A 15165-nucleotide genomic window follows, 5' to 3' on the forward strand; every position below is an offset into this window, starting at 1 on the left:
TGGGCCACAGTCAAGTTGTGCCACAGGTGCTTCGCCCAATCCTAGAGCACAAAACTCCGCTGGAAGGATGAACACCATGTTTGTGCCAGCCGATGTCTCATCATCGGCTTTCCTTTGTTTGGGACGCCACTCTTTCTTTTGTGGTCGACCTTCTTCGTCCAGAGTTCGCTGAATTTTCGCGGCCAGATCAGGCTGCGCCTTCCTTAACGAGTGCAGGTATAACCTTTCAGCTTCCTCCAAACCACGTAGCCGCTGAACCCTACGCTTTTGGGAACGGCCGAGTCCATCAGGGCACCACCTTGGCCGGTGGTACTTATCTTCTTCTTCTTCATCGTCGTCTTCTAATTCCTCGAGATCTTCCACCCGAGAGGACTCAGCGTACTTGTTCCGAGATGGGAGCGGCCCTAGACGTTTGAATACTGACACGTCTCCTGCACCTTTCTTCTTCTCTTTACATTCTGGGCAGTTGCCGATTGTAGGCAATCGGCTCATTCCTGAATCCCAGCAGTGTCTGAAGAAAGGACAGTCCCAGTGCCTATCCACGTCGTCTTGTTCCCTTGACTTCTCCTTGGCATGGCGCTCATATCTCTCCTCGCCGCGATCATGCCGGCGGTCTCTCCTAGCGTCTCTGCTAGCCAGACGATCTCTTTCGTCGTCGTCGTCATATCGCCGGCGTTGGTCGTATTGACTCACGTACTTGTTGAGGAGGTGATCAGAGAGAGGTCGCTGATATCGCACATTCTTCACTTCTCCCTCTGTGACGTAGCGTTTGCCATCGTGCCGGAGCCGATCGCGTGGAGCGGCTTCCTCTTTGTCCTTGTTATGAGAGCAGCTGCCCTCGTCTCTGTCCTTACCAGAGTGGTGCCCAGGTCCTACCATGTTGATGCTGAACGAGAAACCTGGCTGGCACCTCCCAGGGTAAGTGCACTCCACCATGTTAACGGCGGGGAAGGGGTGCGTGTCGACTTTCATGGCGTACTGGCTAAAAATTAACCGCCCTTGTTCTATCGCCATTTGGATCTGCTGACGCCACACCCTGCAGTCGTTGGTGGTATGGGTGAACGTGTTATGCCACTTGCAGTATGGCTTTCCGTTCAGCTCCTGTGCCATGGGGATTTTGTGGCCTTCGGGTAACTTTAGCTGCTTCTCCTTAAGTAAGAGGTCGAAAATTTGCTCAGCTTTAGTCACGTCGAATTCAAACCCTCTTGGAGGACCTTGTGGCTTAACCCACTTGCAGGACACGGGGCTTGCCCCCCGAGTCCATTCAGCCACTGCTACCTCTTGATCTCCCGCAGAGCCTTCATCTTCATCTGCCTCAACCAGGACCACCGCACGCTTGAATTTATCCTGGTATACCTCTGGGTGGCGCTGTTCATATACCGACAGCTTCTGCACCATATGCGCCAGTGAAGGGTACTCTGCTTGGGAGGCCAGATCCTTGATCGGTGATGCAAGACCCACCACCGCCAACTCGACTGCTTCTTTTTCAGTCACACGAGCCGAATAGCATCGGTTCCTAACAGTCCTGAAGCGCTGGATGTATTCTGATACCGTTTCTCCGCGCTTCTGTCGCACTTGTGCTAGATCGGCAATGCCAGGCTCGGAAGACTCTGAGTGATACTGTAGGTGGAACTGTTCTTCCAACTGCTTCCAAGTCCGGATTGAGTCTGGTGGCAGCGATGTGTACCACCCAAAAGCCGATCCTGCGAGGGATAGTGCGAAGAACCTCACACGTAGTTCATCTGATGCTGAGATCGTGCCCAGCTGCACCAAATATCGGCTCACATGCTCGATTGAGCTGGAGCCATCTGACCCACTAAACTTGGAGAATTCGGGGAGCCGATATTTGGGTGGTAGTGGGATCAAATCGTACTCGTTGGGGTACGGCTTGGAATAGCCAATTGCCCTCCTTTTCGGCACCATGCCGAACTGGTCTCTTAAGATTGTACTGATCTGATCCGCGGTGATGGCTGCAGGAGTCGAACTCTGAAGATTCGCTGGAGTGGTATACTTAGCCAGCCACGCTTGCTTCTCAAGCTCTGAGCCAACTGCAGGAGTTGAGCTCTGGAGGTTCGTCGGAGTGGCATACTTAGCTAGCCACGTGCGCTTCTCAAGATCTGTTCCGAAGTTCCTCCTGCTGTTCTAGAAGTCCTCGTTGCGATGCGGTTTGAGAGAACCCAGCTGCTGCGATGCAGCACGTATGTGCACGTGTATCCGTGAGGGATCTCCTTAGGCGCCTCATACAAGAACTGGTAATCACTAGGGTCACCACCGATCTTGTAGACGACGTATGCCGATGAACTCGGCACCTCTGGTGCTGCCAACGCGAACGGCAGCGGTGGTCGGGACTGGAGTGGTATCTCTCCTTGGTGAGTCCCCAGAGCTAGTCCTGACGGAGAATACTGATGGCTCATGATTTCCTGGATCACCCGAATGGCGACACGCTCCAAAGTGTTCACCAGGCTCTCAGAATGGCGGTGCAGCGAATGAGCTACCATGAAATTAATCTCCTGACGCAGAGACCTGGTGCGTTCTTCTGAAGGGGTAGACAGGTCCACTCCATCGAGCGCGCCTTCAGGCGAGAACCCTTTCCACCTGATGCCGTGTGAGCGGGTTCTCTGGAAAGAGCCGATGAGGTCGGCTTCGAGGATAGCTTTGACCTCGTCATACTTCTTCTTGAGTTCCTCAGTCAGATCCTCGTACGTGACCGGAGTACCTTCCGCCATCTCAGATGTAGACGGCGACGCAGTTGATGTCGAAGACGGTCCCACCGGGCGTGCCAGAATGTGTTGCGGTCAGAAACCCACCGGCGAGCAGCGACGGGCAACACAGTAGAGCCGGGAGGCTTCCAAGACAGCGGCTGGCCCTGGTCCCTCGAGCGATGGCCCGCAAAGACTCGGCACGCACGTCCGATGCTGGTGCAAGGGCGTGCCACCTGACCTATACCTGGTCAGGAAGGTGATGGATTTGCCTCGCTTAGTTTCCTGCATGGTATACACGTAAACATTAAATACGAGCCTCGATCGGCTCTCAGGTTATCCTGTGAATCGGCTCAAGGAGCCGATCCACCCATGATTCGTACGAGGTGTACGATCACATGGTGGTCCTGCTTGATCGAAATAAAGCTAAAACGACCTACTACGATTTAGGGGTTTCACCACATAATCGGAACATCCTACGCGTGATTGAGCCTGGCGGCCACGCACGGTGATCATAAACCGACCCTAGACAAGGCCTAAAAACCAACATGAAGTTGATCCCCGGAACATCCTGTCTAGGGCTAGCAAACTACACCCTACGTGCCACTGGATCCTTCAACCCGTTTGTAAGGCCTAACTATGCAGATATTAAACTAATCCTTGAAGAACAAGGAGCAATCATAACGGATCGGATCTACTAAATAACGATCAAGCGGGGTGCCACCCTTACACCTAAGATAGGCGTAAGGGCGGCTAGACGTCTAAGGGTTGCATGGACGAAAGCATGTAACACGACGGAACAATGCTAACCCTAACACATCTATGATAACTACGTTGCTCACCATCAACAAGGCTTCAGCACGAGCAACGCATGAACAATGAATAAACGTTACTGCCTAGATCGCAAGATGCGATCTAGGCAGCATGATGCTTACCCGGAAGAAACCCTCGAAACAAGGGAGTTGGCGATGCGCCTAGATTGGTTTGTGATGAACGTGATTGTTGTTTATTCCATAAACCCTAGATACATATTTATAGTCCGTAGACTTTCCAACGTGGGAATAATCCCAACCGTGCACGAGCCAAATTCTATCTAACCGACACGTATCCTACTATATTTACAGATACACGGGCAAACTAGCCCAAACTTTGTATACAAGGCCGATTCATGTATTTCTTCCAGGTATATTCTTCAAGCCCATCTTAATCGCGGCCCACCTCTGATCCGTGTTATCACCAGATTTTGGACAAATCCAGAGGTGGGCCATAAGAGAGATGGGCTTGGAAGACTACACGTGGAAGATCTCTGAAGCGGCCTTGCACGGAGAATTTGGGCTAGTTTGCCCGTGTATCTTTAATTATAGTAGATTATATCTTAGATTTAAAGTTAGAGTTTGTCTCGTACACGGTGGGGATATTCCCACGTTAGAAAGTCCCCTGGACTATAAATATGTATCTAGGGTTTATGTAATAAACAACAACTCACGTTCAACCCAAAACAAACCAATCTCGGCGCATCGCCAACTCCTTCGTCTCGAGGGTTTCTACCAGGTAAGCGACATGCTGCCTAGATCGCATCTTGCGATCTAGGCAGCACAAGCTCCACGTTGTTCATGCGTTGCTCGTACTGAAGCGTCTTTGATGGCGAGCAACGTAGTTATCATAGATGTGTTAGGGTTAGCATAGCTCTTCGTATAACATGCTTACGTAGTGCAACCCTTGCATGTCTAGCCGCCCTCACATCTGTCTCAGGTGTGGGGGCGGCACCCCGCTTGATCTTTATTTAGTAGATCTGATCCGTTACGATTGCTCCTTGTTCTGCAAGGATTAGTTTAATATCTGCAATAGTTAGGCCTTACAAAGGGGGGGAGGATCCAGCGGCACGTAGGGTGGCGTTCGCAAGTCCTAAACAGGATGTTCCGAGGATCAACTTCATGTTGGTTTTTAGGCCTTGTTTAGGATCGGCTTACGATCACCGTGCGTGGCCGCGAGGCCCAACCTGGAGTAGGATGATCCGATTATGCGGTGAAAACCCTAAATCGTCGTAGATCTCATTAGCTTTATCTTGATCAAGCAGGATCACCATATATTCGTGCACCCCGTACGAATCATGGGTGGATCGGCTCTTTGAGCCGATTCACGGGATAACCCGAGAGCCGATCGAGGCTCGTATTTAATGTTTACGTGTATGCCATGCAGGAAACTAAGCGAGGCATCCCCATCACCTTCCTGACCAGGTATAGGTCAGGTGGCACGCCCTTGCACTTCGCATCGCCGCATGTGACCAGAAGAGCATTGCGGGCCGTCGCTCGGAGGGTCTCAGCCAGCCGCAGCTCTAGGCTCTTCCCGGCTCTACGGTGTTGACAAGCCGCTGCCCGCCGGTGGGTTTTGGCAGTCAACACATTACGCACGCCGGTGGGACCATCATCTACATCAACCACATCGCCATCTACATACGAGATGGCGGACGCACGCCGATCACCTACGAGGAGCTGCCCTCGACGAGCTCAAGAAGAGATATGACGAGATCAAGGTCACCCTCGAAGCCGACCTCATCGGCTCTTTTCAGAGAACCCGTTCCCATGGCATCAGATGGAAGGGATTCTCACCGCAAGGTGCACTCGATGGGATAGATCTCTCTGCCCCGTCGGAGGAACGCACCAGGGCCCGTCGGCCGGAGCTCAACTACTTGGTGGCTCACTCGCTACACCGCCACTGCGAAAACTTGGTCAACGTGTTGGAGCGTCTCGCCTGCGCGTGATCCAGGAGATCATGAGCCACCGGTACTCGCCGTCGGGACCAGCTCTCGGGACGCATCGGGGAGAGTTGCCACTCCAGTCCGTCCACCGCTGCCATATGCGTTGGCAGCACCAGCTGAAGTGCCGGCTACACCGGCATTCGTCGTCTACAAGATCGGTGGTGACCCTAGTGACTACCGAGTTCTTGGCTGAGGCGCCTAAGGAGATCCCTCAAGGATACGCGTGTACGTATGTGCGGATTGTGGCAAGCTGGCCACTCTCAAACCGAGGCCACAACGTCGGGGACTCCGGCGCAAACGGGAGGAACGTCGACAACGAGCTTGAGAAGCGTACGTGGCTAACTAAGTACGCCACCCCGACGAAACTCCGAGCCCAGCTCCTGCGGTTGGCTCGAGAGCTGGAAAAGCAAACATGGCTGGCTAAGTACGCCACCCCGGCGAATCTTTCAGAGTGCAACTCCCGCGGCCCGGCCACGGCGGATCAGATCAGTACCATGCGAGAGACCAGTTCGGCATGGTGCCGAAGAGAAGGGCAATCGGCTATTCCAAGCCGTACCCCGACGAGTACGAGATGATCCCGCTGCCACCTAAATATCGGCTCCCGACTTCTCCAAATTCGGTGGATCGGATGGCTCCAGCTCCATCGAGCACGTCGGCGATATTTGGCGCAACTAGGACCGGCTTCGGTGTCGGATCAGCTACGCGTGAGGCTCTTTTCACGGTCCCTCACGGGATCAGCTTTTGGATGGTACACCTCTTTGCCACAAACTCCATCCGGTCTTGGAAGCAATTGGAAGAACAGTTCCATATGCAATACCATTCGAAGCTTCCGAGTCTAGCATTGCCGATCTAGCACAACTACGTCGAAGCGCGGAGAAACGGTGACAGTACATCCAGCGCTTCGGGAATCTTAGGAACCGATGTTATTCGGTTCGTATAGCTGAGAAGGAAGCGGTCGAGTTGGCGTAGCTGGCCTTGCAACACAGCTCAAGGACATGGCCTCCCAAGCAGATTATCCCTCGTTTGGCGCACATGGTTCAGAAACTATCGGCATATGAACAGCGCCACCCGGACTGTACCAAGACAAGTTCAAGCGTGCGGTAGTCTGGTCGATGCAGAGGAAGACGAAGTTCTGCGGGAGACCAAGAAGTAGCGATGGCTGAGTGGACTCGGGGAGGAACCCCCGTATCCTGCAAATGGGTAAAGCCACCAGGGCCGCCGAGGGGATTTGATTTTGATGTGACCAAGACTGAACAAATCTTCGACCTCCTGCTCAAGGAGAAACAGTTGACGATTCCTGAAGGTCTCAAGTTCCCCACGGCGCAAGAGCTGAACGGAAAGCCATACTGCAAATTCCACAACTCGCTCTCCCATGCCACCAACGACTGCAGGGTGTGGCGTCAGCACATCCAAGCGGCGATAGAGAAGGGGCACCTAATTTTCAACCAGTACGCCATGAAGGTCGACACCCAACCCTTCCCCGCCGTTAACATGGTGGAAGTCACCTACCCTGAGGGTTGCCAGCCAGGTCCCTCGTTCAGCATCAACATGGTAGGACCTGGGAACCACTCTGGCAAAGATGGAGATGAGGGCAGCTGCTCTCATAGCAAGGACACAGAGGAAGCCGCTCCACGCGATCGGCTCCATCATGATGGCAAGCGCTACGTCACAGAGGGAGAGGTGAAGAATATAAGATGTCAACGACCTCTCTCTGATCACCTCCTCAGCAAATATGTGAGTCAGTACGACCAACGCCGACGGTCCAACTATGATGATGAAGGAGATCGTCTGGCTAGAGAAGCCAGAAGACATCGTCGGCAGGATCGCGATGAGGAGGAGCACGAGCGCCGTGCCACGGACACATCAAGGGAGCAAGATGACAACGCCAGACACTGGGACTGCCCTTTCTTCAGACACTGCTGGGATTCAGGAATGAGCCGATTGCCCACAATCGGCAATTGCCCAGAATGCAACAAGAAGAAGAAGGAGGCAGCCAACGTGTCTGTGTTCGAGCGCTTAGGGCCTCTCCCGCCACCAAGCAAACGCGCTGAGTCACCTCGTTGGGCAGATCTTGAGGATTCCGAAGACGAGGGGCCAGAAGAAGAAGACAGGTATCACCGTCCAAGGTGGTGCCCTGACGGACTCAGCCGTTCACAAAAACGCAGGGTTCAGCGGTTGCGCGGCCTGGAGGAAGCCGAAAGGTTATACCTGCATACGCTAAGGAAGGCACGGCCTGATCTGGCCGCAAAGGTTCAGCGAGCCCTGGATGAAGAGGGTCGACCACGGAGAATGGAGTGGCGTCCCAAGCAAAAGAAAGCCGATGATGAAACCTCGGCTGGCACAAACATGGTGCTCGTCTTGCCGACGGAGCTTAGTGCTCCACGATTATACGATGCACTCAAGGTGGACGACAGCAGGCGCATCAAGTCAGAGGTTGGGTTGGTTTTATCCAGCCTGACCGAGTAGCAAGATTAAGCCAATGGGCAAACCAGGCGAGGCTGATCCTTGTGATCGGCCCCAAAAAGTTTATGGAGGGACATTACAAAACCTTCATCGAACAAGCAATGTGGAGGCCGATTCCAGCAATCGGCCAAAATTATCCTCTGCACATATTCTGCTTGTGTTCCGCAACGATCCACTGGGCGGCGGCCACGTCGGCAGATGAAAGTCAGCATGAATCTTTGCGAGGCCGACGTGCAAGTGCAGTGCCCTGTCTAACCATGAAAGCCGATATCTACAGTCATTTGGCAGATGTCGGCTCGGGGGCATATAGTCAGATGAACACGTGCAGATAAACATGTGTAAGCATGTGTGCAGTGAAACTTTGGGGGCCGATTGAGAAAAAATCGGCCAAACAAAAAAAAATTTTGCGCAAGAAGCGAAGCCGATGCGCAGCCATCGACTCTAGTACAGTCACACAAGACCAAGACCTACTGGCTATGTGCTCAAGGTTTACATCAATATCGACGTTCAGTAGAAGAAAGCTGATCAGCGACTTGTGTATCCTTGCCGGTATTTCTTGCCTTGGTTAAGGCTCGGGGGGCAGCTCGCCTTAAAAATTCTCTGGGAAGCCGATTTTGATAGAATCGGCTGATTCTGCATTACAATTCGGAGGCCGATGGTGGCACATGTGGTTGGCTCACTACTGTTCTCGCCTTGATGAAGGCTCGGGGGGCAACGGACTACATGGATATTTGGTTCTTAAGAAACCGATTGGAGTTGCATCGGTTGATCCTGCATTGTGATCCTCTCTGGAGGCGCTTACGGTCGTGAAAGAAGATTATCGAAGCTATGGAGAGGAATCAGGAAAGGAGGCCATCGGCTTTTACAGATTTTGGACCGTCCTGTCGCTGCAAGAGGAGGAAAGGGACTAGATTCTCAAAATAGCCGATGAGTAGTCATCGGCTAAGGGATTGCGAAAAATTATGGTCGAATACCAAATCGCAGCCTGAAATTGAGAAGTTCTTGGCCTACGAGCTAATCGACATGAGAGTCCGGCTTCATGGGCGTCCAAAAGAAAAGAAATCCGATACATTGCTATCGGTCTTGACATTACAGGCGGAAGGAATGAAATTGGAGCAATTGAAGGGTGAATCAAAAGACCGATTTCATTAATTCAGAGGAGCGGCTTTACAAGATAGAGCCGATGGCGCTCAAAAGGGGGGATCTGGTGCCTAGTGCACTGCTACTACTAGTCCTATTCTACTAGTCGTCGCTGTCCTCGTCATCGCCGCCGTCGCTGTCGTCGACGCTGCTCCCAGGGAGCTCCTCGTCGCTGCTGCCCCAGCCCGTGGCCGGAGCCTCTTCCTCCTCGTCATCATCATCATCCTCGCTGTCCGCCCAGGAGCGGAAGCGCTTGGTTGGCGGGTACCCGGCGGAAGAGGAAGATTCATCTTCCTCCTCCTCTTCTCCTTCTTCGTCGTCATCTTCGTCCTCGCTGTCCGCCCACATGCGGGAGCGCTTCTTCGGCGGGAGCTTGGCGGATGGGGAGGCCTTGGCCTTCGCTACTTCTCCTTCTTTCTCCTCATTGGCGGAGGGGAGGGGGTTCACCTTGGAGTGAAGGCTGTCCTCGTTCTTCTTCTTCGGCGGGGATTGAAGGTAGAGGAAGAGGAAGACATTGCTACAGGAGAAGAGGGTTTTTTGGGTGCCGATGGCTGGAACAGAGGAAGGGGATGAAGAGAGCTAATCAATCGGCACAGTTAAATAGTGAGAAGCCTGGTGGGAATTTAATGTCATTATAGTTTTCGAGGAGATGACGCCAGAGCTATCGAATTTTACAGAGAAGCTGAGAAGACAGGGCATAATGGTAACGGATACTGCAACAGCTCTGCTCTGCCACGACATGACCCGACGAAGGAAAGCATAATGATTTTGGAAAAATTATTTCCAAAACCAGGGGGGCATGTGTTATCACCAGATTTTGGACAAATCCAGAGGTGGGCCATAAGAGAGATGGGCTTGGAAGACTACACGTGGAAGATCTCTGAAGCGGCCTTGCACGGAGAATTTTGGCTAGTTTGCCCGTGTATCTTTAATTATAGTAGATTATATCTTAGATTTAAAGTTAGAGTTTGTCTCGTACACGGTGGGGATATTCCCACGTTAGAAAGTCCCCTGGACTATAAATATGTATCTAGGGTTTATGGAATAAACAACAACTCACGTTCAACCCAAAACAAACCAATCTCGGCGCATCGCCAACTCCTTCGTCTCGAGGGTTTCTACCAGGTAAGCGACATGCTGCCTAGATCGCATCTTGCGATCTAGGCAGCACAAGCTCCACGTTGTTCATGCGTTGCTCGTACTGAAGCGTCTTTGATGGCGAGCAACGTAGTTATCATAGATGTGTTAGGGTTAGCATAGCTCTTCGTATAACATGCTTACGTAGTGCAACCCTTGCATGTCTAGCCGCCCTCACATCTGTCTCAGGTGTGGGGGCGGCACCCCGCTTGATCTTTATTTAGTAGATCTGATCCGTTACGATTGCTCCTTGTTCTGCAAGGATTAGTTTAATATCTGCAATAGTTAGGCCTTACAAAGGGGGGGAGGATCCAGCGGCACGTAGGGTGGCGTTCGCAAGTCCTAAACAGGATGTTCCGAGGATCAACTTCATGTTGGTTTTTAGGCCTTGTTTAGGATCGGCTTACGATCACCGTGCGTGGCCGCGAGGCCCAACCTGGAGTAGGATGATCCGATTATGCGGTGAAAACCCTAAATCGTCGTAGATCTCATTAGCTTTATCTTGATCAAGCAGGATCACCATATATTCGTGCACCCCGTACGAATCATGGGTGGATCGGCTCTTTGAGCCGATTCACAGGATAACCTGAGAGCCGATCGAGGCTCGTATTTAATGTTTACGTGTATGCCATGCAGGAAACTAAGCGAGGCATCCCCATCACCTTCCTGACCAGGTATAGGTCAGGTGGCACGCCCTTGCACTTCGCATCGCCGCGTGTGACCAGAAGAGCATTGCGGGCCGTCGCTCGGAGGGGTCTCAGCCAGCCGCAGCTCTAGGCTCTTCCCGGCTCTACAGTGTTGACAAGCCGCTGCCCGCCGGTGGGTTTTGGCAGTCAACAATCCGGTCAAATTCTGGTGATAACAGGAACACGGCGTGCAACCCTGGGCAGTTCTCATGGTTGTCGCTGCCGCCGCTCGTACTCCGCCAGTTGCGTAGCCTTCGCAGCTTCCTCGTCGTCCTGCTTCTCCTTCACCTCTTGCTTCAGAACAAGGAGGGCGGCGCCGGCACACCTCTTCTACTGCCGCTCTGGCTCGCGGATGGTGATTTTGCTACTGTCGTGCCTCCGAAGCGCGGGCGGCGTCGTGTACTCGGGCTCCTCCTTCACCTCGCGCGTCGTCACGGTGTACGGCGTATCGCGGTGCGAGGAAGGCGTCGACCACGATGGCCCTGAGGAAGAAGAGTTCGAGGAGGAAGAGTACGTCCTCCTCGGCTGCCAGCATGCCGAAGCACGAGGAGATGGCGGCAGGGAAGGTGGCATCTCCAGCCGTGGGGCGCCTCTGTGGATGTCGTCGACGACGTTCAGGAGGGTGCGCCCTGGAACGCCCAGAAACGGACGCGCCCCTCCATGTTCCACGTGTTCCTCTGGCCGATGAGACCGCCAGTGCTATTCATGTCGACGTCGTGTTGCGCCTGGAAGAAGTCCTCCCACCAGGCATCGTTGCCGATGGCGGCCCAGGTGAGATCGGCCCGCTCCTCGGCGCTGAGGCGCGCGCGCTGGGTCCTGATCGCGTCCCTCCATCAATCACTACCCGGCGTTGGTGGCGGCGGGACGCCGACCCCATTGACGGCCATCCTCCAGCCGCCGCCGCTTGGCAGCCGCATGTCCGGCGGAACGGGGTACCGCGCGTGGTATAGCGCCCACGCCTCCGGCACTGTGAGGCTGCCGCGTCCGAAGCCATTCACGGCGAGGATAGTCTTGCGGGAGGACGACATTGGACGCGACGGGAGGACGCAAGGACACACGGCGAGAGGAAGGAAGGAGGTGCGGCGAGATTGGATTGTTGAACGTGACGAGGGAAAGGAGGGGGCACTCTTTATTTCATAGCGGTGGCAGGCGATGCGGCAATAAATGCTGGCACGGATAGCCACGCGGCAATGCACGACGAGACGTTGTGTCACCTGAAAAAGCTGGACGCCATTAACATCGCCTGCAACGGCGTTTTAAACTTCCGTGTCACTGACACGTCAGGTCCGCGTCTCCTCGCCTCGCTTTTCGTTGTGTTAGACATGCCCGGAGCGTCCCTTGTGAACCGAGGATGGACTCGAAGTGCCGGACACCGTATTAAGCCACGCCGAACAGAAAAAAGTTTTAGAGGACACGGCTGGGAAACGAAAAATTGTCAAATATGACGCGGCTGGAGTTGCTTCGCTGCACAGTTGCTCGCACGAGATAGACGTTCAGGACCGCCACACCATCGCGGCTCACGTGCTCAGCTGTGCGTCTGCAGTGGCCGCGTACAGCCGCCCCCACTACAACGAGACCATACGTATGGCAACGCATATCCACCAACGGTGATAAGATGCGTAGCAAGGTTCCACCTCCCCACTAACCACGATGAGTTTTTCCTTTTCTTTTAAAATAATCCCCACGACGAGTTAACCTCCCCCATATGCATCCCGTACCTACTTTATCCTTATCACATCTACCTACTCCATCCCAATATCACGCAGGCAAACATGTAAAAAAAAAGGAAAACCAATCCTTTTCTAGCCTCCACAAACATCATAGATTAGTCGCCTGATCCGCCGCCGGCGCTAGCTTGCCGTCGGCCTCCACGATGTGTCGCGGCATGGAGTTCTCCTCTGAGATATATCGTTTCTGTGTCTCAACATCAGGGCGCTGATATACCGTATAGGGATACCTAGGGCTGTCCGTCATGGTATCGCAGATCCGGCTGGACAAGAGCTTTCGCGGTGACCTCCGCTTTGACTTTCTAGGTAATCCAGTTTCAGACTTGCATCCATCAATTTTCCATCTAGTTCTGCGTATGAAAGTTGCCTCTAGTTGGATTCATGTTGATCGATTTGGATGAATGATGATGATTCACCATGTTGTCTATCTGTGTTAATTCAGGAAGATTATTTGCATCCTCCTTTTTCTCATTCGTTGTTTCTTGTGGTCCATCAGGCTTCAGTTTCTTGCAGCTATGTGATGTGCGTGGATAATTAATCAAAATTTCCAGTGAAGTTTGTTATGGCAGATTGATTCAATAAGCTGTGATGGTATCTCCGGTTATCCCAGGAATGGCTAGTCATCGAAGAAATTCAAGGATCAATTAATAGGTCAGGATATGTGCCATGTTTATTTTGAGAAGAAAATTGGTATCTCCTCATCAGTGTGATGAATCCTTACTGATTGCTATCATACGTTGTATAATACTGAACGCGTAAGTCCAAAAAAAAAGACTCCATCTAATATTTACCTTTATTTATTTCATATGTCCTCATAGGTTATAAAAAAATTCTTTGTTTCTGGCAACATGCTGAGTGTTTGTCCCAGCTCGTAACTGGTAGATCTTCAGGATCTATGCATATTGCAACTAGGATGAAAGTAATTTAGAAAAGCATAAAAGAAGGCTATATGAGGCATATTATAACCTTTATATTTATATGATTCGTATATCTCACAACTATCAACATGCAGATATTTAATATATTCTTGACATCTCAGAACTGTGCTATTCTTTTTTCTATTTAAATCCCATCCAATATCAACAATCCTTGTTTGGTTAAATCCGTTCTTTCATTATTTTAGGATACATGCTTGGTGCATCTGTGCTACGCCACCTTCCGTTCCACCCTCAACCACAAGCCATTGTTCCCAGGTACCCTGACACGAACACCAATTGCCCTCACCAGGCTTCGTTGATATTTACATGGAGCTAACGCATACGTACCTGAATTCTGTATATATAGTTCTGTTTGACAATATTTACATGGAGCTATACGCATTAGTTCTAAAATTTCAATATGTCTTGTGCTTACTCAGCTTCAGAAGAGAGGTAAATCTTCAGTATTTGTGCATTGCAACTATGCGAAATATAAAGCCATGATTGTACATAAGAAGGGTTCAGAAAGTAATCAAACTATGTTGTACGGCCTGGTGATGTCTTTTATCCAGAAGTTGTCATGGTCTCAAATATATCAGTTTAGGCATGTCACATTTACTGGCCTACATGCTGAAGTGTGCAGATATATCTGCATTTAGCTGCATGTGCATTTTTTAAAACTCCAGCTTATTGCCTCTATTTCTTGAGATCTACTATCAATTTTATTTTCAGAAGGATGCTCATTGAGTCAGCACAACACAAAAGAATCTTAGCCAATTACGTTGCTGCATCTTTTGTCCTTCTAATAAAATCTGGGAAGTATAACAGGTCTATCTGCTCGACTCATTTAGTCTTCTACTATGTGAACTACAACAAATTTAGTCAAAATATTGAAGTCACTAAGCCTCAGGCTACTTCGTGCAAGTGAGATTGGACTCCCAAGTAAGCTCTCCTCAACTGATTGATGCAGCCTAGGAAAATCACTAGGATCTGGAAATTATATGTCATCAAAAAATTTGGGCCAACAAATATATAACGAATATATGACTGAAAGATTTCTCAGTTTGCTTTAACCTCGTAGTTCACAGAAGATAATCATCAAGTTCCTTCCATATTGAGAGAAGTGGTCATGAAGAAAGATTACTTATCTCATGGCCTTCAAATTTTGTTGCAGCTATTCTAAATTGTAATATGCATGTATTGACTGTTTGTTATCTCACTAATGGTACCATAACTATCTCAGTTTTTGTTGTTGTTGTAGATTGCTAAATAAATGGATGGTGCATGGATGAGATACTGATAAGAAGTTGGAGAATAGTGCTTCTACCAGTTATACAATATGTTTTGGAATGTCATTTTACCATATACACATATTGTAATCATCGGATCATGTCTTTGTAAAGCTACATAGTTGATTTAATATATGAGATCATTTTTTTACTATAGTGTGGGTCGTGTGTACTATCAGCATTGAGCAAATAATTAATTATTGTGATATATGAGTTACCATTAATTGTTTGAGCTATCTAGAAAATCTTCCGAGATTTTGTAATGATCTATTATGTCCATTTTAAATCCAATTATACAGGGAATCCACCAACGCATAGTAAGGGTTGTTAGGCTCTAACGATATACGTT

General features: G+C 50.8%; 1 long non-coding RNA gene across 2 annotated transcripts; it reads left to right on the forward strand.

Moving 5' to 3' along the window:
- Positions 1 to 12526: 12526 nt before the first annotated feature.
- On the forward strand, positions 12527 to 14965 carry LOC127326889 (uncharacterized). Of its 2 annotated transcripts, XR_007868167.2 has the most exons (4): positions 12527 to 12916; positions 13107 to 13261; positions 13734 to 14469; positions 14789 to 14965. It is a non-coding gene; the product is annotated as an uncharacterized lncRNA (long non-coding RNA). The 2 variants fall into 2 exon arrangements; XR_007868166.2 differs by having other exon boundaries at positions 12537 to 12916; positions 13734 to 14965.
- Positions 14966 to 15165: the final 200 nt, after the last annotated feature.

Source organism: Lolium perenne, chromosome 4 (assembly GCF_019359855.2).
Source record: "Lolium perenne isolate Kyuss_39 chromosome 4, Kyuss_2.0, whole genome shotgun sequence".
Lineage (NCBI taxonomy): Eukaryota > Viridiplantae > Streptophyta > Magnoliopsida > Poales > Poaceae > Lolium > Lolium perenne.